We start from the raw sequence: 22,253 nt of genomic DNA, 5'->3' as shown, positions 1-22,253 counted from the left end.
AATCCCAAATATTTTGTCCCATAGCAGCTGGTAATGGCAGAAAAGCGTAGGATAGGAAATAATTCTCATTTTCTCATTCTAAGCATCACTAATTCCTTTGCATACATCGTAACTAATGGGGGGGGGGGGGTTGGTGGTAGATGTAACGTCGCGTGATGTCGCATGACAAGCAAGCGAAATTTGCGCCTACTAAAATTTTTTGAGCAATCATGAAGGACTAGTGGCAGGAATGGAATACGAAAACATTATAATGCTTTTATGGTATAGCGCCCCTGGTGACGCACGCTGCGACCGGACGCCAGTGTACTAATTTGCTATTTTTATTTTATTTTCTACCTGTATTTTGCTTCTATGCTTAGTGTTCTAGCTGTTCTTAAATATTTATGTTATCGGTGTTCCTTAAATACTTGATTGTGAAGTTTGACACCATGACCACAATGTTTCATGCATGCTGTCATTGCTGTACACTACTAATTTCGGCAGAGCTTTCGTACCAATATTTACTAGTATTACTCGATTTAGAAACGAATTCCAGAGCCTTCCCACTTGCAGTATTCATCTGTCTGTGTTATATAAAAGCTTAGTCCCATGCCAGTCTATTGCAATGATTATATTCCACTGCCAGTACTTTTCTGTCATTTCAGGCCCGTTTATCAGCCTGATAGGCCAGCCGTATGAGGCAGATGCTAAGGAAAGAGTGGAATCGAGCAAGACAAATCCTTACGTTACAGCATGCAGTCCTTCCTCCGGAACGTTTTAATTTTTTTTCCTATCTTCAGGCTGCTCTAAGTCGGATACCTCCGTCACTATGTCTATCTGACATCAGAGTTTCGCTGCCGCCTTCTGCAATGTGCAATTCCACAAAAGATAAACGTTCTTATATGGACATGTCCCCTAAGCGTGCAGCATGGGGAGGAGCAAGAATGATAGATGCTGAGAGTAGGTTGGGAAAGCGCGGTGGGAATACGGGATCCGCGTTTAGGAGATGCAGCATCGGGATTACATTTGCGAGGGCGAGTAGATGATCCGATAAGAGAGCCACTGGGTGGCTTCGAACTCTCTGCCGCTTTCTGCCGTGCATGCTAAGGGCGGCTGCACACTATCGACGGCAAAGTTTCGGCGAAAGTTCTGTCCGCTTTTGTGACCAATGGGAGTGCCAGACGACGGAGAAAAACACAAGAGAAGAAGAAAACTGATAGAACTGGGATGATGGCAGCGCACCCATAGACATCGACAATACCAAAATTAACATAAAATAAGAAACCAGGAAAAGACGACAGGGGCTCGAATCCTCGTTGACCGGGAAAGATAACCGTACTTTCTCGAGAAAGAGAACGTTATTTCCTTCTTGGTTTATTTGTTAGCCGAAGGCTTCATCCCCCTAACCACTACGTCAGAAATGACGAAACATGTGCCGACGGCAGACATCAATTTCGAGAGGTCTCGCGCACCTCGTAGCTCACTGTCCGCTTTATGTGCACGTCTGCTGCGGCTGGTTCTCGCTTTCAGTTACGTCATATTGTTTCCTACTTGGCTCTTTCGTTCCGATAGTTCTATCCGCGGTGAAAGTACTGTAGTTCGCTTAAAGTGAAAGGGCGGCGTGCCTTTTGATGGGTCTCACGCATCATCCTTCTGAAACTTGATGATGTGTTACGTTGTTTTTGTTTGCTCAGCTTTTCTTTTTTGTACAGAAAAGTGATGAGCGCAAAATTAGAAAAAGGTATACTTGAAGTATCTTAAACTTCAAAGTAAAATATTCGTTAAAATAAACTTAAGACTACTACAAGGGCAACTAACGTGGATGTTTATTGGAGCAGCTATTAGGCTTACGGGGCAATAAATCCCGAGAATTAGAGTGGATAAGTGCTGTAGGCATAAACTCACTATAGAAAGAATTATGAAAATTAAGGAGTAATAGTTGTACAGTGTGCTGCCTTGTACACATGATCTTCATATGTGTCACGTGGAAATATGGCTGCGTGTGAAGTTGTTATTAATGTTAATTTGCACATATCCCAGCCCTATTGGGATATTGTCTTATAATTGAATGCAATAATCCATTTATATCTGTGGTTGAGTACTCGTGATACAGTTACATCATCGCGTGGGTACTAGCATGCCCCGGTAAAGTGTCTCGAATTGTGTCCTGCATTTACCTAAACTATAGCATAGGGTGGTCTGTGAAAAGCAGAACAACGACAAATAATACAGGCAATATGAACAATACAGACCAAATAGAAAAAATAAAACTCTTCCATAGTAGCTAAACATAAGTTTAGAGAAACTTAACGTGTAGGACCAGAAAAAGAATTGAAATATTCAATTACAAGGGGAAAGAAACTCTATTTAAAAGTGTCTGTACCGGAAAAGTAAGACGTGATGTTCAGGCGATGGTGACTTATAGTATTGACTTGTAGTATGTGGTTTAACGAGAAGCAGGTAATTATCTGAATAAATCCAGCCAGAGGAGTTCATGCAATGCAGAAACTTTATTAATTGCGCCCGTCGGCCACCTGAGAGTGCCTGCAAGCCTAAGGATGAAAGCGCTACCTTATCCTAATCCTTATCCAATAAAATCCTTATCCAGCCTCCGGCATATGAAGCAAATCGCTTTCTTTTGTACGGCTTCGATTTGAGCAAGTGCTGATTCCAGACTGGAGAAGCATAATCTCGTAGCGGCTGCATTAGTGATTTATACACCAGTAGTTTAGTATCCCTTGTGACTGTGGTCAATGTGCGTTGCGGATGGCCTAGCTTCTTCAGTGCCTTTGAGGCTAATAAATCTGTAGTACGGTAGCTAGCTGGGCTAGCCGGTGCATTTTCATAATTATTACACATAGCGCGCACAAAAATACACGGACAAATAATAGACAAACACGAGCACTGACTCACGACTAAAAGTCGTGATTCAGGGCTCGTGTTTGTCTATTCTTCGTCCGTGTTTTTTAGTGCGCGCTGTGTGTAAAAGTTATAATTGGTCTCTGTGTTTGGACCAAGACATACTGGGTGCAAAAAAACAATAAGGTATTTATATTCACGAACGATCTGAATGGCGGTATTATTGTTTTTCTATGTAAATACGGAAGGCATTCTTTTATTAATGAAAGCCGTAACGACGGGTTTACTGATGGTAATTGTGATTTGCCAGGTAGTAATTGCTAATATCCAGACAACGAAATTCCTTTCGTTGTGCCTATATGTCTCGCCATTCCTTTTCATCGCCGTCTCGTTGTGATAACACAAAGCCGTGCAATCAGACGTTTCCTTCTTTTAAAATTGCTTAGATTACAATGCCTCGTGGAAAAGCCGAAGGACTTATGAAGTAAATTTCAAGGCCGGAAGAGAAGACCCTGAATTGTATTTCGTTCATTTTTCTCATTGTATACTCGCGAACATTTGAAAGAGCACATTGCATGTCGGTATAAATTTCCAAGATTACTTTTTTTGTTGCTTTCTCGGTAAAGAGCTCGCAAAGGCGCTGTGCCCTTTCCACATCCTTTATTTCTTGTCACTAAAGTCTTTTTTTTTCTGTATCTCTAAAGGCTATTGTAGACATGAAAGACACAGGAATCAGTTTTCTTTTCATGTATTGCAGCAATGACTTTTCGAAGATAGATGAATAACCACGTTTCAAATTCAATTATAATTGTCTAGCCATGACCTGCTTAAGAACGAAAGAATATTGTCGTGGAAGGCACATGGGGTGGAAGTTTTAAAACTGCCGATGTGCTTGCAAAAAAGACCATATCTCCTTGGCATTCTAGTGAATTCAGTAGGCAACCCAACACGTGAAACTGTCTGAGAAAACCCTGATTACTGAAAATATATCAATACAAAGGGAATGGATGTGCAGCCATAAAAAAATGACATAAAATGACACTCGTTCTTCTTTCTGACTTTATGAAATACCAACCTGCATTGCAAACGCCCGAAGAAGCAGCCTTACTATTGGTGAGTATGCTTCCCAAAATATGATAACGCCACCTTAAAGATAAGACAGAACTTGTGTTCATGAAGCCAATCAATGTGTTAACTTAAACTTAAACTCAACTTCCTCGCGTGCTTTCGTCTTCTTTCTTTAAACTTCCGCTGTGTTCACAACCTTCAAGTTCTGCACTTAATGAATACCCATAATCGCACTGCTACATCAACCACAAAAAAAAAAGGAAACGTACATGTGAACATAGAAATTCTTCGCCGTGATAAAGCGTGAAGCAAGATAGACGCTTCTACGTTTGCGTTATGAAGACAAGAAAAAGAACTGCGCATTGTACGTTCCATTGGTAAAAGACAGAGGAAATCACAACCTAAGCCACTGACCAAGAAAAACAAAACAATACGAGCATACCCGACAGCCGACTGAGGCTAGCTGAATAAATAAGCCGCTGTTCCTCCACGCGGACTCGCTTCCAGTGGGAAGACGTATATTTGTATTGCCGGATATTTCGCTAAGAAATCCCAAGGGTATTTGGCAAGCAGCCTATTTTGTACACTCTACGGTTATGTTGCGTTCAACCGTGGGCGCATGGGTATTAAGGCCTGGGGTCATATACGTTGGTGACCGAGAAAATCGGAAAGGAAATGAATAAGGAAGGACTACGGGTAGCGTATACACCACAGTGCTTCAGTCATGCTCCAAGCGCGATATGTGCGTTTTCGCTTAAACAAACTAAAATCTGTCTATCTTGCATTCCCTCACATTACCCTGCGTCCTATTCATTTTTAATGAAGATCGAGTGTACGGGATGGGAATGACATTCCCGCCAACACCATGTTCTACTCTGATGCCCATCGTTCAAAGGCTGCCATACAGCCCACGTTAGAAGTCACCAGCCATCCCTCGTGCAAGATCATATGTATGGAGTTTTTCAGGTAATACAAATAAAGAAAAGCACGTGTATCACATTTCCCTTGCTGTCGTTGTGATCAATTCTACATGAACACCGTATTGTATGCATAGTTATTCGGTTTATAAAAGTTACAAAATGTTTGTACTGCGCACATACGTACTGAGAATGGCACTGTTTACAAAATATTTTCATATCTTCACAGATATAACATTGCTGTGGAGATACAGAAGAAGAAAAACTACACACTTCAGGGAGTCCTCCGAGGTGCAAAAATTAGTTTATATGAGAATCTCAATGCAGGCTTGTCGGCGTAACATGGTAAGGCATTCTAGTAGCGCAAACAGCCAAAAGGACGTAATAAGATACACAAACACACCCAAGGTGCCTTTTTTAATCTTTGTGATGTACACAACGTCGCCTCTTGCGATATTTTGGCCCCTTAATTTTATGCATCGACGACTGCACCGTGATAGTCTATACATGAAAAGAAAGCCTCGCGCAAATCGCCAAGGACCAGTGTCGTGTGATATCCCAGTGGTGAGCACGCCTGGCTTCCTGATCCGCATTGTTGCTTGGGCATCACTTCGGTATCCAGCGACGATGGTGCGTAGAACGTTAGCTGGAACACCTTTCATTGGCTTATTCAACTTTTTTTTGTGCGTGTGTGGTGGTCGCTGGTGGTCGCCCACTAAGTTTGCATCGTCAATACAAAAAAGCCGATTGAAGTGGAACGTGATCTCGTGCAGCAGATTGGCGGGGTGTGTTTTTTGTTGAACGCCAACTAATATGAATATATAAGACGCTTGCTGCCACGCGATACGTTAGTGGGGTATAGCGGTTTAGATGCTGTGGCGTAGCACAAGGGAAAGACGAACCCTATTTTTCTCGCGCTTTTCTCGCCCCCTATGGTTGATTTGAAAGAGGAGAATGACAGTTACCTTCAATGCCAGCGCTTGCGCAGCAGCGAACAACTGACGAATTGGCTCACAGGTACAGTCAACAGCAAAAGTTTGCGGGATGCGCGAGCGCGTGGCAAAGCGACCCTCCTCCCCTTCCAACGGTAAACCTTGGTGTCGAGACCGACGCCTACACGCATGCGCGTCCCTCCGAAACTGCAAGCGTGCATGTTTTCGCGCTTCCTCCTTGCGTGCCGGCGATATCTGAGTGTAGCCGCGAGGTAGCCCTCTTGCGATATGCGCTATGGCGGCTTCGACGGGCGAATCTGTTTATTACTTTTACTTTAAATTTTACTGCAGACGCAGTAAAATGCTGAGTGCGAGTAATTAAGCAACTACTTCGCATGATTAATACCTTAATCGTATGATTTTTACCCACAGATATTGAATAATAGGAGGTGTTTCCTGAAGGTGATCAGATAACTAGAGTGAGCAGCACTTACTGACATTTCATTTCAGCCCGTAATCCACCATGCCGGCTTTGTCTTGATCCTTTATATCAAGTCTATTCGTACTGTTATACACACCTTCATAGCTTGTGTTTTCAATGTGGTAACTCGTTTCTTTGTAAATCATTCCCAACACACTCTCATAAATAAATGCTTACTACACAAGGCCTTCGTATACTCTACGCTCTTCCATGCATGGGCCAGTATGTACCAGGCTACGGTACCTTCTTGCCACTTCGTTGTCATCGTTTCACATGGAGTTGTTGAGACACAAGACACAAACGAAGAGTAAGCCACGAAGAGCGGCTATGGTAACGATGAACGTTACTGGAAAGAAAACCCTTAGAGAAAAAAAAAATAGGTGGCTCGACGTTCTTAACTATTTGTCACTACTGATGTCAATACTGAATTCTCGAACTTCATTCAGATATTAATAGACATTTTGAAGAATAGCCAACGTGAATTTCTGAAGCATTCCTATGGTAAACCTGCCTTTCCATGGATGACAAATCATATATTAGACCTGCTTAAGGCTAAGGCAGACTACTGGTACATTCAATGGACACACAACGAAAGCAATATTTTATACTTAAGTATAAAAATATAAAAAGGGTACAAAAATGCCCGCAGTATTAAGTGTAAAAGTGTGCTTAAGTGTACTTAAGTGTCAAAGTGTACTTAAGTGTAAAATACTACTTAAGTGTAAAAACGAGCCATCCGCACCCTTACTTTCTCTCAGCGAAATGAAACAAGTAAACCAATCTTTGTCAAATTACAAATACTGCTCTTCGATCCTTTTCGCGAAATAAATATAGTCAAATGCATTAATAGCTTCAGAATGGACAATCATCCGTTTAATCTATCAATATTACGTATACCAGCTCGCCCAACACAAGATAAAACTTTTAGCAACTTCAATATACCACCGACAAGAAATATATATGGCCAGAGATTAGTGGAATTTATTGGCATAAAAATATGGGATAAGTTACCGTTTGAGGCTAAACAAAACAAAAGTGTATCACATTGGTTAAAAAATACTATCTTCAGCAAATGTCCGCGCAACTTCTCTGAATATGTTCATCCCATAAACGCGGACAATAGTACGTACTTGTTTACAAATATGTTTTTATGCTAAGTTGCAAACGAGATTTTTTGTCGTACTAACCAAGTGTTCCTTTCAATCTATACTGCTTTTCTATATGCTCTATGTGTTTCTTATATTCATACTTTCCATTAATGTGTCACAAACAAGCTTATGGCCAATTATGTATTTGTAAATGGCCCCAATACTAGCCTTCGGCTAAGGGGCCATACAATGTTTGCACACAATTTATACTATCTTTGGAGAAAATAAACTTGAAACTTGAAACTTCGAGGTATATATTTGAAAGCTCCATACGTAGTACCTTCGCAGCTGCCCTAGATTCTTTCTATTTCATGCTTTGCTTCTGCTTCTTGTAGCTGAAGAATCTGCCACGAGAGTCTCTTTGAAGAAACATCTCTCGCACCTCGGTTCAGAAATTATTCCCCAACGTATTTTCCTATCGCGCAGTGCCACAATGCTGGCCTTTTAAGGTGATCATGATTACATTGCGCGTTATACTGCTCTCCTGCCTTGTCATCTTTAAATGAACGTTCTGACTGTGAATTGAAATATTCAGAAAATATCCTTCGTCAGACAGCCGTCTTGATGTCTGTTCTTCTTCATGAACTTTTTGGACATGACACTCATGTCAACGCACACGCATTTGGCTTTCGCAAGCTTTCAAGACAACCGTGCAATACGCATGCGTGGTTACTTTCTCTTTTATGATTTGATGCTGGTTTTAGGTGTTTCTTTTCTCTGAATGGCCATGCATAGAAGGACGAATCTATAATTTTCGCAACACTCCAAAGCCGCTGTGGATTGTGCAGTGCCAGCTATAAAAATTTTGCTTAATATTTTTTTCAGCTTAGGAGGAGTGCTGCTGTGTAATTGGAGTACTCACAAGGACTGTATTCATGTACTTTTAATGTGTTGTATCATAACTATATTGCGCTTGCGGACGTTGGAATAGCGAAACTTTCGAATGAAGTCTAACAAGCATATTTGAAAGAAATGACGACAATGTAATGAATATGCCCTCATCTTTAAAGCAGCGTGAAACATAATCCTAGCACGGAGTCCGTCTGCTAAAAAAGTAGAAGAGATAATATTTTTATATAAGCGGACACATTTAAATAATCTTCCTAAGACGTTCAGACGAGCGTGGAGCTTATAAATCGTAAAAAAGGTACTTCTAAATTTTCTGCAGCACTGGCAATGGCAGTAATAAAACATGGAAGCAGCATCTGACCAGACGCACGTAACAAAAAAACAGTGTGATACTACAGTATCACACATTGTTCTAAAGGGGTGCGAACATATTAAGGCTGACCAAATAATAAATTGGAGCAAATTCATATTTAGGACGTCTAACGCCTACCCATTCCTTTTGAATGGATGGAAAATGTTATGCAGAAGTTACCTGCCTGATGCGTTCACTGAAGAACCGCATCTATACCGCAGCAGAATCATATGGAACACTCATCTTATCATTCGTTCTGTCTCCCTCGAGATTCGAATTAGTATTTCCATCGCTTATGTATGAAACAGAAACAAATATTCGATAGCTTGGAATAGTCACTTCTTGAATAGAATACGATTTGGAAAACAGGAGCTGTTCGACTCATATTTTAAATAAAATCACCATCTACGCCTAAATGTCTTGCATTTATAATATTCAGTGGATAAAAACTACAAAACTGATATCAGGAGGCAAAAGTAACCACGAGTTAAATTGTGACCTTGATTGTAGCATTAACTGATTGTAGCATCGCAGAACGTAACAAAAGGATGATAAAATCTTGCCAATGACGCCGAGTAGCGCCTTTGTTCGTTTTCCTAAAGACGTTTTCTGCCTTCTTTCCGAGCGTTCCAGCGCTGACTGTTCGAGGTGTCATCAATACCCTGAACAAGGCCACCATTAGAGCAACTCGCACACTAGTTTAGATAGTCTTCTTTCAATTGTCGCTGTCGCCAATTGTTAACTGTGCCGCTTAATGTCGTCTGCAGTGCCGAGCGTAATTAGCACGCCTCAGGGAGCTGCGAACTGAAGCCAAATGGCATTCAGTCCATGCAGCAGTGCTTAAATTAGTCGCAGTAGCTGCGGCCCTCGCGAGAGAAGCAGCTTTATTGGAGGGTGTGCCTCCGGAGCTGAGGCGACAAAGCAATATGGTGCGGCGGGCAGATGAGTTTTCGGGCGTTTCGGCGGCCCGCCTAATATTGCTGCTTTGCGGGACCGTTAAGACGACACCAGTTGTCACATGCGTTCGATCGCGAACAAAAGAAGTGTAGTAAGAATCGTTTGTGCAGCAGAGTTACTCGTACCAAACGAAGGATAACGCTCATGCGAGAGGCCGTTTTTAGCCTGTTGACCAGGGCGCTAAGAAGTCCACCTAATTAATTCGCACCCAACTACTCTATCCAATCGTAACGTCAGGCGAGGTTCAGTTCGCCAAAACTCAAAATGAAAAGGAGTATGGCTAATGTGTCGCAATACAAGAATTTCTGTCTGTCTCGAAAGGTTATCGTTTGTGAGACTTATCACTTTCGTTAGGCTGCATTCTTGTCTTCTATTTCAGTAAAACAAAGCTTTATCTCATTACAATGTAACACAGGGAGATCGTCAAAGCTGCAGTCGACAAACTGAAATGGGAGCAACAGTGTTTGAATAATTTAGTCTCGCTAATCAGCTGCCTCTTTTTGGTGAAATCCTAGTGAGATTTGTAAATGATTGATATAAAGATATCTTATTCGCAGATCTTAAGCTGTGTTCCCACGTTTATACCAAGAAAACTTGCGAAAAAAAGCCGTTAGAGAAGAATAAATAATTAACGAACTTTTTATAATATAGTACGGTAACCCTATCAACTTCAACCCAAGCACAAGAATTCAAAATGTGTCAGAAATTTCCGCAATTTATTGTAATTCCTTTCTACTCGTCAGTCAAGAGTAGTGAATCTGGGTTTGAAATATCTCAGTAAAGTCTGGCTTGATGTGTTTTCTCCGACGGGGCACCTTTGCTTAGTATTATTTGTTCGTGTCACTAGAGTGTCCAGTTGTGTCTTTAAGCGATGACCACTTATTCGTTCTTTTTCGTAAAAGCTTGCCTAAAATAATGGTGGTTGTTCAGAAAGCTTGGCGGAACTGAAAGAGGATGGGAAATCTTGAAACAGCGCTGTATTGCAATAACAATTATATGGACACTCCAAGCACATTTCTGCCATCACCGTCATTGTGATGTTCCGTATGAGTTCTTTTCAATGTACTGAATAACCAGCTTTGGTTTCTCAGGTTATCTTACTCCGCCTACACAGCGCTGGAATTATTATTTACAATGGTGTACAATGGCAGGAATAAAATATTATTTTTGATCTGAGGATTTGAATAGCACATGTGAAGGCATACCCAATTTGCCGCTATGCGTGTTTTTTACGGAAAAATTTTACGTTTGGTGAAGAACTCCAAGTTTTTGTGCTCTCTTTCGCCGCTCACAGGGACTTCTACGCGATAGCCGCAACCAACAGAGTCACCACGATTACCACTATGGTTAAGACTACCTCGGTGGGCACAGCAGAGGCAGCGGCAATAGCGTTGGCGATACGAGACACGGACTTCAAAGGTCAGTCGGCCCATATGCTTACATACTCGCAGGCAGGGTGTTGACTCTTTATGCGGGAAATGCTACCACGCAGCGCCCAAGAATACTCGGCTCACGACTGGACCTGGACCACTGCATTACGTGGTGCTCCGCGCACAACGGACTCGACGGGAACGGAAGGGCAGACCGCATAGCTCGAGGAAGCAACGACCGAGGAGCGGCCAGAACCCTAGAGGAACTACTGTCCGTAGTGCGCGACATATTAGAGAATCAGTGGAGGGAGAGACGGACCTACGGCCCTCCGCACTCCAAACTAAATAGAAGACGAGACCAAGACTGGTGTCAAATACAAATTAATTCATAGCCACGCCTAAACCTCTTACAAAAGAAGCACCCGACATATTACACGGACACCTGCCCGTGGTGCGGCGCAAAACCCACGCTGGCCCACATACCGTGCGAATGTGGGGCTCGGCCAAGCAACGTCAACTCACCTTTGCTAAGCGTCACGGACTTCGTACGGCAGTGGGAGGCACTACTCGCAAGCGAGGATCAGGGGAGCCAATTGGCCCTCCGGGACCAAGCTCAGCGAGCCGCAAGAGCCAGTGGAGCCCTGGACTGAGGGCCCCACCCGGAGCTGCCATAACTCCGATTAACTGGTCAATAAAGCTTTTTTTTCTCTCTCTCTTTCGCAGTTCTCATGGCGTGCCATTTACTTGGCTACTCGAGTAGCGGCTAGATAATAGAGCACGTCAATCTTGTAGCTTTACAACTCTCCGTGGTTGCTAAGTGGTTATGGTGTTGGGCTGCTAAGCACGAGTTCGCGGAATCGAATCCCGGCCACGTCGGCCGCATTTCGATGGGGATGAGATTCAAAAAGCACCCGTGTACTGAACACGGGTGCTTTCACGAGCACCCTTGATTAAAATGCACGTTAAAGAAACTCGGGTTGTCCAAATTTTCAGAGTCCGCCACTAGGGCGTGTCCCGTAATCAGATCGTGGTTTTGGCACGTAAAACTTAAATTTAAAGAAAAATAAATTTGCGATTTTACGCACAACACAGTGCGCATTAGCCACAAAGCTAAACCTAAGGAACTATCACTTGTTTTGCAATAAAAATGGCAACAAATGTTTCCTCACTTTTTATGATGCCCTACCTTGCGCGTGAGCCTTCATCTCATTTCTATGTCGAGAGCATATTAACACAACTATTAATTAAGAAAGACCACCTCAAAATCGCTTACTAAATGAACCTTTCCACTCAACGTAAGATTACTGAAGTCATTGCGAAGTTTAGCCACTTGATAATGGTTTGCTTTTATATAAAATACAGGCATGGGCCAGCTGTTATAGTATGCTTCGTTTTCCTAAAATATAGCAGTGCATTAACAAGCTAGATTGTTACTACATAAACAACACGCACACGCAGCCCATGCTCAACTGACTCAAATAACTTTAGGCGAGCTTGCAATAGTTCACTTATTATGTGCATATTCTGCGACCTTATTATTTTTGTATTAGAAAAAAGAATTAAAATGGAACCCACAGTATCAAACGGTCTCAAGTCGATTATCCATGTTTGCTGCCATCACTGAGAGCGGAAGCATGCGTTTCATGGCAGTGCTTGATTTTTTGTATACTTTCGTAATGTTTCTTACATTGTTTAAATGCTTAAGTACGTATGGCTAAGTAAAAAAAAATATTGACACAAGGCTGGCCACCCAGGCCGGCAAGCAAACACGTTATTTGATTTCACTAGAAATTAGTTGCCTACCAGCAATATATATTATTTTCTTTCACATAAGTATTCTCCTTGAAAACATCTGATGAGCATATACCAGCATAAAGTGATCATTATACATAGATATTGCATTGATGTCAGTCACTGTAAATTGTGTACTCAGTGCTAAGCCTTCACATTCTTGCTGCATCAAGTTTACCGCTTATTCAAATTTTCTACGCATGGCAAGAACTTCATGCATGGCTGAGCACATATTTTATTTCCCTTCTTCAGTTAAGGTTTTATTTTGTTTGGAAAGTTAAAAAGCAGCAACCAAACATTTCTAAAATGCATCCTTTATGGTGCTCTCTGTGTTTGGTGGGATTAAATATTCAAAGAAAACAAGATGTGTTTCATGCTTCAAAGTGTTTTAAGCACAATCTTAAAATTGGCACAGTAAAAAAAGAAGACACGGACACGAAAATGCAAGCGAATCAGCAATCTGTGCTCGAAGCTTTACACGCGCGCTCATTAGTAAACAGGGCTGACTCTTCGAACTACGCACCTGTATTCGGCGACAGTTGTGGCTGTGTTGCGCGTTCTTGCAAGCTGTCAGTAGTACAACTACTGAAAGTGCACCATCGCGCCTTACGAAACCGAGTACAGACAGCCCTATATCAGGATTGTCAGATAAATTATTTTTCGCGATACTATCACCTTTTCGTGGCGTAGAACGCGGCACCCTCGATGATTTGATCGAGCGATTTTGGACAGTCAGGCAAATGCAGCGCGCACTGAAAGTGATCGCCCAATAATACGTCCCACCCGACGAGATGGTGCGATTGCAACACATCTTTAAGAAGGTGGCACAGATAAGACGACTGTGGAGTGTTTAGAACAAAGAGGACCGAGCCAATGCAACACATGTGACTGCAGAACACAATGTGACTGCCTAGAGTCACGCATACACCATGACGTGAAGCCTTGAACTCATATGTACAAAAATATTCAAGTGTATTGTACTGTTAAATGTAGTTGCCAACCTTGAACACCTTTGCTCCTGCGAATGACTGGCAGCTGTCAACAGACCGCGTCGTCCAGTCGGAGTGCGCGTGTAATCCGCTCCTGTGGATTCAGCGCACACAGAATTTTGCGAAACAGCGACTTACCTTGCAGACATCCCGACCATACGTAGTCAGGCGGACGCGAGCAGAACGGACGGGCGGATTGAGCGAGTTTGGGCCAAACTGAAAAACATTCCACTCTATGAAGATGGGAGAGAGAGAATAAACATTTTTATTGGGTGAATGGAGCTTTGGAGAGGCGTCCTCATTCCAGAATGCCTTGAGCTCGGGCCGCGTCCTGGGCCCTCGCAATCAGCCGTTGCTGATTCTCAAGGTCGGAGCTGGCCAAGGCTCTCTCCCAAAGCTCGTTAGTGGGGTAAGGGTTCGGAGGATTTAACGGTGCCGCTCTGCAACCCCCTACTATGTGTCTGAGGGGCCCGGGCTCTGCGCAGAAGCGGCATTGCGGAGAGAATTGTGTAGGTGCTATGAGGTGATTTCTGGTTGGGTGGGGGAATGTATTAACCTGCCGAGCTCCGAGGCATCGCTCCTGCTCTCTAGGTAGTGACTTGTGTGGGGGTGCATATGTTCTACGGGTCAGCTTGTAGTGTTGTGTGATGTCTTGGTACGAGATTAAAGGGTGCATGCGCTCGGGTTCAGATTCCTCGGCGTCGGCTCGGTGGGTCATATCTCGAGCGACGTGGTTGGCGACCTCGTAGCCACGAATGCATTGATGAGCTGGCGCCCAGATGATCATGACTGATCTCGTTGGCGGCTTTTGATTGATGATCCGGAGCGTAGTGATGTGAATTCTGCCACTAGCCAAGTTGCGGCACGCCTGCTGGGAGTCGGTCACTATGACTTCAACCTCTGTTTGGGAGAGCGTGAGGGCTATGGCCGCTTCCTCGGCTTGGAGGGGATTGTATCGCGTGAGCGAAATGCTGGTCCGATGTTCTTTGTTGACGACTACGGTGGCTGTTGTGGCTGCGCGTCTGGGTTAAGAAGCCGCGTCCGTGTAGGCTGTAGAGGGTAAAGTCCTGTATCGCTTGTGTATGGCCAGGGCGCGGGCCTCTCTTCGCTCTGCATGGTGCACTGGGTGCATATTTCGAGGTAGAGGACGTACGGTGATGTTGCTCCGGATGGCATGGGGTAAGCTCGCAGTCTGAGGCGGCGAATGGCTCAGAGGGGCAGAGAGCCCCAGGCGTAAGAGAATGGACCTCCCTGCTTCAGTAACCGCCAGCCTTGTTCGCTGACTGGATAAATGTGCCTCTAGCGGCTCCTCGGCCGCGTTGTGCACGCCTAGTCGTAGTAGGCGTTCTATGGACGTACTGATTGGCAGGCTCATCGCCTGCTTATATGCCTTTCTGATCATTGTGTTGATTTTCTTGAGTTCCGTCGCGTTGAGAAGTGCGTATGGAATAGCGTAAGTTATTCGAGATACAACGAAGGCTTGGACAAGCCGAAGCGTGTCCGCCTCCCCCATGCCGCTTGTCTTGGTTGTTATTCGCCGGATCATGCGGGTAACTTGGGCGGCGAAAACTGACGGCAGTCAAAGTTCTCAAACGAAAAGCAAAGTTCATTCCATCTTCACAGAGTGGAACAGTTTTCATTTTTCGCGTTGCGAGTCTGGAGTCGTTGCTCGCTCGGAACTTACCGAGCTCGCGATTGTCGTTTTCGTTCAGCATCGCGGAACGTTCTTCGTCGGTCGTCGTTCCGCGCCGGCGCCGTCTAAATTCTCGTCACTGTTCCCTGCAGCAGTCCTCGTACACATGTTGTTCCTCGGGTGTACAAACTACACGTGTCCGCCTCGTCGATACCGCAGCTATCTTTAGTGCCGATACCTCTCCTGTTTATATACTGAGATAACTTGGACGTCAGGCTATTGTTAACGGCGAACGCTCTAATATGTTCCGCATTTTTGACATCTGCGCGCCGCACAGCAACCGTATGGGTTTGTTCGAAATCGCTAAGTCCGTTTCTTTTGCCGGATGCCCGAAAAATTACGGAAGTTCAGTCATACACAGCTTTCGCTATAAAAGGCGCTGGCGCCTCTAGGGTGCACCCACAGCCGACACCGACAACCAAGAAACCCCGATGGGTAAACGACCTTTTCGGTGGATACCTCCGCTGTCCTATACAATGCACCTCTGCCCTCTATTGTGTTGGCTATACATGGGAGGTTAATTAAAGCCATCCCGGCACTCATGTTAACCTGCACCGTTCGATAGACTGATGGAGTCACCACCTTGTACAAATTATAGGAATGTATTTACGTTTTCTGATCATGATTCCCGCTTTCGTCGTTGTCTCCTGATTCTTGTGATGAAGCCCCACCTCCCTCGGTAAAGATCGGATCAATGCCGCTGCACATTTGAGAGCTCGACAATGAGCTCCACACCATCGTGTGTTGACCGCTTGACTCTTTCTCTCGATAGAGCGTCGCACTAATTCTACGCCTGACAACTGAGTGATTGTGTTTCTTTCTAGCTCCCTGCTCATTGTAGGACCGAGTTTCCAACGAAGTGAGTAGATAGAAAGAATCGCGGAGGTGCATTGGCGAGGTAAATAGCCAAAAGCGTGTCGAGCGACAAAACTGTGGCCTGCAAGAAGAGAAAGAAAAGAGTTCGAGAAATAGTTGACCTGAAAAAAGGAAAGCGCCTATGTAGCAAGAAATACAACATTAAAGCAATGAATCACTCATTTGAGGCCATATGCGCTGGCGTAGTGCTCTTGGGCTCTGCAGCGTGAAGAAGAAGCAAGCTGCACATTGCGAAGTAGAGCTGTTGTGTAATTTGACTTCTTGGCGTGAAGAAACGAAGTTTCAGTGATCTGTTATTGTAAAAGTGCCATTACATACAAAATTTGAGTTGAAATGAACGTATAGGAGTAGAGCTTCCAAATTACTGTATAAGTGGCAAGGACTCACGACGTAGTATTGTTTCAGAGTCATGTGGTATGAAAAATTTTATGATATCGGTGATATCTTAAGGTTTACAAATGAATACATAGATACAGTGAGTGAAGCTTACTGCCAGATTGAAATTTCTTGTACAAGGTGATGACGTGAACACTAACAATGGACACAAAAAATAACTGTCTCTCATTTGTCCACCTTTACTCATGTTCGCGTGGTCACTGCTTTGTAATTCATTAACCATGAAGTTGAGAATTTTGGCATGCGCAGGGAGAACTGTCCCCGTGAAACTGTGGTATTGTCATTGCAGCTGCGGTTGTGTTGCAGACAACCTTGATTAAATTACAATTTCAATAATGACTGACCGGCTTACTCGTCTAAAAGTAACGAACGATCTAGGAGAAACAGCCGAGGTGGTGGAAGAACCCGTCAACATCCTAGTAAAGCCTTTCGAGACATCCTTGTAAGAGATAGTATCGCGAAGATACAAAATATAGAAGGTAGAAAAGAACAAGCGATAATGAGCGCTTGTTTTTTTGTGCCCTCAAATGCAGATCCCGTTTTCTTTAGTTAGTTTCTGTTGCGCGTACAAGTCTTTCTTGACTGCCTCGGGGGCTCTTTAAGATGCTTCCAAGGCTTCCTACATGACGATCTTGTATTCAGCTCCATCGGGAGTCGGCCACCTACACCGTGAACTTGAGGCGCCAACACGTGCTGGATAGTAGAGCGCCATAGCATTGTTAGGGGCCAAGCTAGAAGGAACGGTCCATGTGCTACTTTTTCTAGATAGACGCAATGTTGTTTCCGCGAGGGCACTGGACATTAGGGTGCGAGGTGCTGTGACTTCTTTTGAAGATGTTAACTAATGCTGACCTAGATTGTTATTGGTAACGTTTAGCAGATTCATTTCGTGACATTTCGCCACGAGATGAGTAGGTCGACGCCGCATTGGTGCGCTGGATTGTTTACAAGCTGCGGATTGTGTCCTCTTCCGTGTCGCTGTGTACGTCGTCTTATATGGGCGTCTAGCGTAGCGCTTAGAACAGTGACGCGCTGAACGACGTACGTATGGAATGTAGGTTTTCTAAGCACTTCTGTAATTCTGCAGCGGGCGGAGCTACTTCCGGCAAATCCAGAAAGGCTAGATCTGCCTTCTATCAAGATTCTCCTCCTCCTTTTCCTTTTTCCCCGCCTTTATTTCCTCGTCCTCCTCTTCCTTGAAATAAAGAATGAACGTACACGGAGGCTAGAGTAAAAAAAAAATAGCGTCTTTACTCCGTACTCACAGCGACCTAGTGTTTAGAATACCTTGAATTTAAGGCCCGTAGGTTTCATCTGTAATTTATCGTGTTCGCGGCAAGAATGCAGCGTGCCACGAATCTTGGTGCGGGGCAAACGAAGTTTCACGTACCAGACAAAGCAAAGTGTTGCGGTTGGTGCCCCTTTGGCCTCCCACGTGCCATGCTACATCTTGAGAGAAAACAAGCGCTTACACGGCTCGCAACTCGCAGTACGCGCGCAGAATTTTGTAGTAGGTGGTTTGTTCATCATGATAAGGTTATGAGCTGCTTGCAGTGCCCGCTCCTCATTCAGGTCAAGCACGTGCGTGCAGTTGTTAACCGCCTGATTCGCGTCGAGCCGCTCTAAATGGTTCGCGATATTGTTCCCAAGAATGTTCCTGCCGCCATGGGTTTGGCGGCCGCACATGTCGTCATGACCAGTTGAATCTAAGTGCTTCCCGTGCTGTCGAATAAGTGCTCGAACATCTACAAAATATTGATTCCGTGCTTTCTCGCCGCTATAGGTGGCGAAGGATGGCCTGCAGGTCACACTCGGCATGTTCCTTTGGCATTGGGAAATAAACAAGGTGTTAATGCTACACGCGCGTGAGAACAGGGGCTGTAAGGTGCTGCTTTAACAACTCAGACGACAAAGATTTTTAAAAAAGTTGAGGGGGGGGGATGGTGGAGGACGCCGCGAGAGAGAGCTCGATAAAACGCTGCCAGGGAAGAGAGGCAAGAAAGGACGGGAGCATGCGCTTCTAGCCATTTAAATTTATTTGAAGTGGCGGCCTCTAGAGGGGTCGCCTATTGTCAAAGGCTCCTTTATGATGATGTTCAGTGATTGTCTTTATGCTTAAACCTAAAGCGCGCCACACAGCAAGTATACTGGATAGTCTTGGAACACGCGTAAAGGCTGCGCGAAACACTGTCAACAATTCGGATGAGGCGAAGTAGGCTACTGTAAATGCAATTCCATGCAACAGGCTACACAGGATAGGTGCCCTGCGAAGGCGGAGTCGTACTGGAGTTGGTTGGAAGGTGAGTAGCGGGAAAGCAGGGATGATACATACAATGAAGAAACATAAAATTCAACTTTACCATAGAGTGAGAGCACTGCATGTGTCACTTTTGCTTCAATCTATTGCCACATTGGAGAGCGAGTGTAAGGCGTGGATAGGTACAATATTTCAGAGTTTAACATCAAAATTTCACTTGGTGGCGGGAGCCACTACCTGGTAATAAAGGAGACGTTTGTAGCATTGATCAAGGAAAAGTCTGCACCTGTCTATGACTCGTTATGACGAAGAAAATACGCGTGTGTTACCTTCGCATGCCCAAACGTACCGTAGCAAGTAGCACTCTGTTTATCTACTCCTTTTCCTTCTCCGTCTACCTGATCTATACGAGCACTTTCTTAGCAAGCTAACTTGTTTTCAATATGCAATTGTATATCCAGTACAGTTTCTTGCCATTGGCGTTCGGCTTTTTCTGAAGCTGCCATGCATTGTTTACGGTGAAATACATTGGTAACTTATGTCGATAAACAAAAGCCATTGTCGGGTGTTTTAAGACATGTCCTCCAATAAGGAGTTTTTCGAATAAATCCCAATTCGGACGCATTTCAGTGGCCAGTGTATTTTTGCGTTTTTTGATTCATCTCAGTATGTTTGATAAAAATTGATTTCATATAAATTTTGCTACACTGTTAGTGCAGCCAAGACACGCGACGAATGCAATAACGTATTGCATCTTATGCTAAATATTACGTCGTAAATTACAAAATCTCGCTGCACAGAGGTACCTGAATCAAAGGTGAAATAAGGAAAAAGGTGCCTCAGAAAGGCCAGCCTTTCTGACGCACCTTATCCCTGTTTTACAAACTTTATAACACAGTGTGCTATTCCATCTGTCAGCCCCTTTCTTTAAAATATACATTGAAAGTTAAAAAAAATTGGCTGAAGGCTTAGCTTGGTTAAGCCTGGAAGATTGCGAAAGCAATACTCTTGGCTGCGCCTTGGTTCGGCTGATGGTGTGGACATGTTTGCCCTTTGTTAAACTTATGGCTATACATCATCCAACATAGCGGAAGGCAGCGCGCCGACCACTGCGAGGAGCCGAGCTGTAGCACCATTTATCCTCCTAGCGTGACATCACACCAGCGAGCGCCCTCTCTCGGTAGCGCCGCAGCAGCGGCGCGCAAGGCTTCGCCTCCACCATCGATGCCGCGAGCTGGGGCCCCGTCTCTCGGTCTGGCGTGACGTCACATGGTCACGTGACGCGAAGCTTTGTAAGGAGGCGCCACGACCACGGATGGGCCGACAGTGCTAGCAGTATTGCTTTCGCAATAAAAAACTAAGGGGGCACCAAAGGATTCTCATGATGCGTGAATGCGAAGGCATTATTTATCGCTGAGTGTCTCACTGACTTATGTCGCGGATGTGTAATGTCGGTGTGTAATGTTGCTGCTTGTGTGGTTGCAACAACGTAGGACGACAAACCGGCCATTGGCGATCTCTCAGCTGAGTTTTATTGGCGGAGTTTTCATTAAAATAGTATTTCGAGCAGATTGCATGGAGTGATCTTTCTCTACGATACAACTTTTCAGCACGATGACACCACTTTGAGGAGCGATAACGGTAGTCGCCCGAGCGGCACCGTAGTGTTGACACTGCATTTCTTCATCGAGTTCGCTGGCGAATTCCACCTGCTACTGTGGGGAGAAATCCTAGTCGTCGTCCGACGTGCACATGAAGCACACTGCATCATATTCGTCGTCGTTGTGCGTGGGCTCCGATGACGGCGTGACGGCGTCTGCGGGCCCCCGACAACGCGAAAGGCAGAGCGAGCTTGGCGTGCTCGATAAGCAGCATCTCGCCCTCACATCTACTCAGTCGACCGCAAGGCAGGGCCGAACCAGCTGCCCAGGCTTGAACATATTCGCCACTGTCGCGCGTTGCCAGGTTGGCGCAGCGGTTTGCGGGCTCGGCTGAGGAGCGGTAGCAGTTGCGGTAGGGTGGCGGATCGAATCGTCGCCGCGGCTACGTTTTATTTTTACTTAGGCGAGGATGACATAATTTCGGGGCCACTTTTCTGCCACGGCTTTCTGGGAATGGTGGGGTCCCACAATGAGCCAAGTAATGTTTTCGCAATGAAAATAATGAGCAGAGAAGACGGTAGGCTGATAAAAGTTAGAAGAGCCTTGGCCACTAAGGCATCTAGAGGTCACGTGCTGTCGATATGGAAAATTACACGAGACATTGCGACACAAGTAAATAGCTGCATGATCGCTGAAAAAATGAATAAATCAAATCACACCAATAGCGTAATGGGAAAACATCTGCTTGAACAGTTTCTAATAGCAGTACAAATATCGAAGAAAACAAAACATAATCTAAGGAAGGATGGTGCACATATCATGAAACAGCTGATCAAGCCTGCCACACTTATGCAGAAAGAAACAGGTAAGAAAATCGTAAGAAAAGAAATAAGAAAATCGCTACTATTCTATACTTCTCATAGCCAGATTGTGGTCTATGTCGGGAAGCACAGCGCAGAACTCCTGCGCGTGAGCTCACTCTGATTTACGAACTCTGCATAAAGATAAAATTGCCTGTTAACTTTGGCTCCCCGAAGCAATATTGATTATGTATGTATTCACGTATTGCGGTTCTCAGAATACCCTTCAAATCGAGGAAGGCTAGGATAACGATGTTTTGTAACACTTGACAAATGTCTAACCTGCCCTCGGTGACTTAAAGGCAGTTTAAGTTAAGAACATGCCAGATGATCCAGCCAGCGATGCTATTTAAGAAGTACGCATGAAGACGTCGTTTCAGAATGCACCGCACGAGAGACAAAAGGCTCTCAGGGTACGCGCCCACACGTTTGACGCATTCCTTGCATCCATAGGGCTACACGATTGAGAGACAGATAGAAAACAAAAAACAGAGATGTTAACCACAGTTTGTCCAGTTTGCTACCCCACACATCGGGAGGGGATGGGGGGAGTTACAAAAATACAGGAGAAGCAAGAGTTTATCGAGATCAATTTTTGCAGTATACAAGGTTCAGATTGTCTTCAGTCGGACGGTCAAGTCGGTCGCGTTGACATACTGTAGAAGAGCTGTTGTGGCTATCTTGTCTCGCATACTCTGAGCCCAGGAACCGAGAACATTTGCTGTTGTAAAAGGTCCATCATCCTGTATTCTCTCGACACACTCCAGAGTCTGGCGTTGTTTGTCGAAGTGCGAAGTGCAGCAGATGGTCTTATTCGCAGCATTGTGCTTTAATATGTCCCAATGTTTTTTGTTTGTTTTTTCTTGCTCACCGTTGCG

Source organism: Dermacentor variabilis, chromosome 6 (genome assembly GCF_050947875.1).
Source record: "Dermacentor variabilis isolate Ectoservices chromosome 6, ASM5094787v1, whole genome shotgun sequence".
Lineage (NCBI taxonomy): Eukaryota > Metazoa > Arthropoda > Arachnida > Ixodida > Ixodidae > Dermacentor > Dermacentor variabilis.
Note: the sequence above shows the minus strand (reverse complement) of the source record.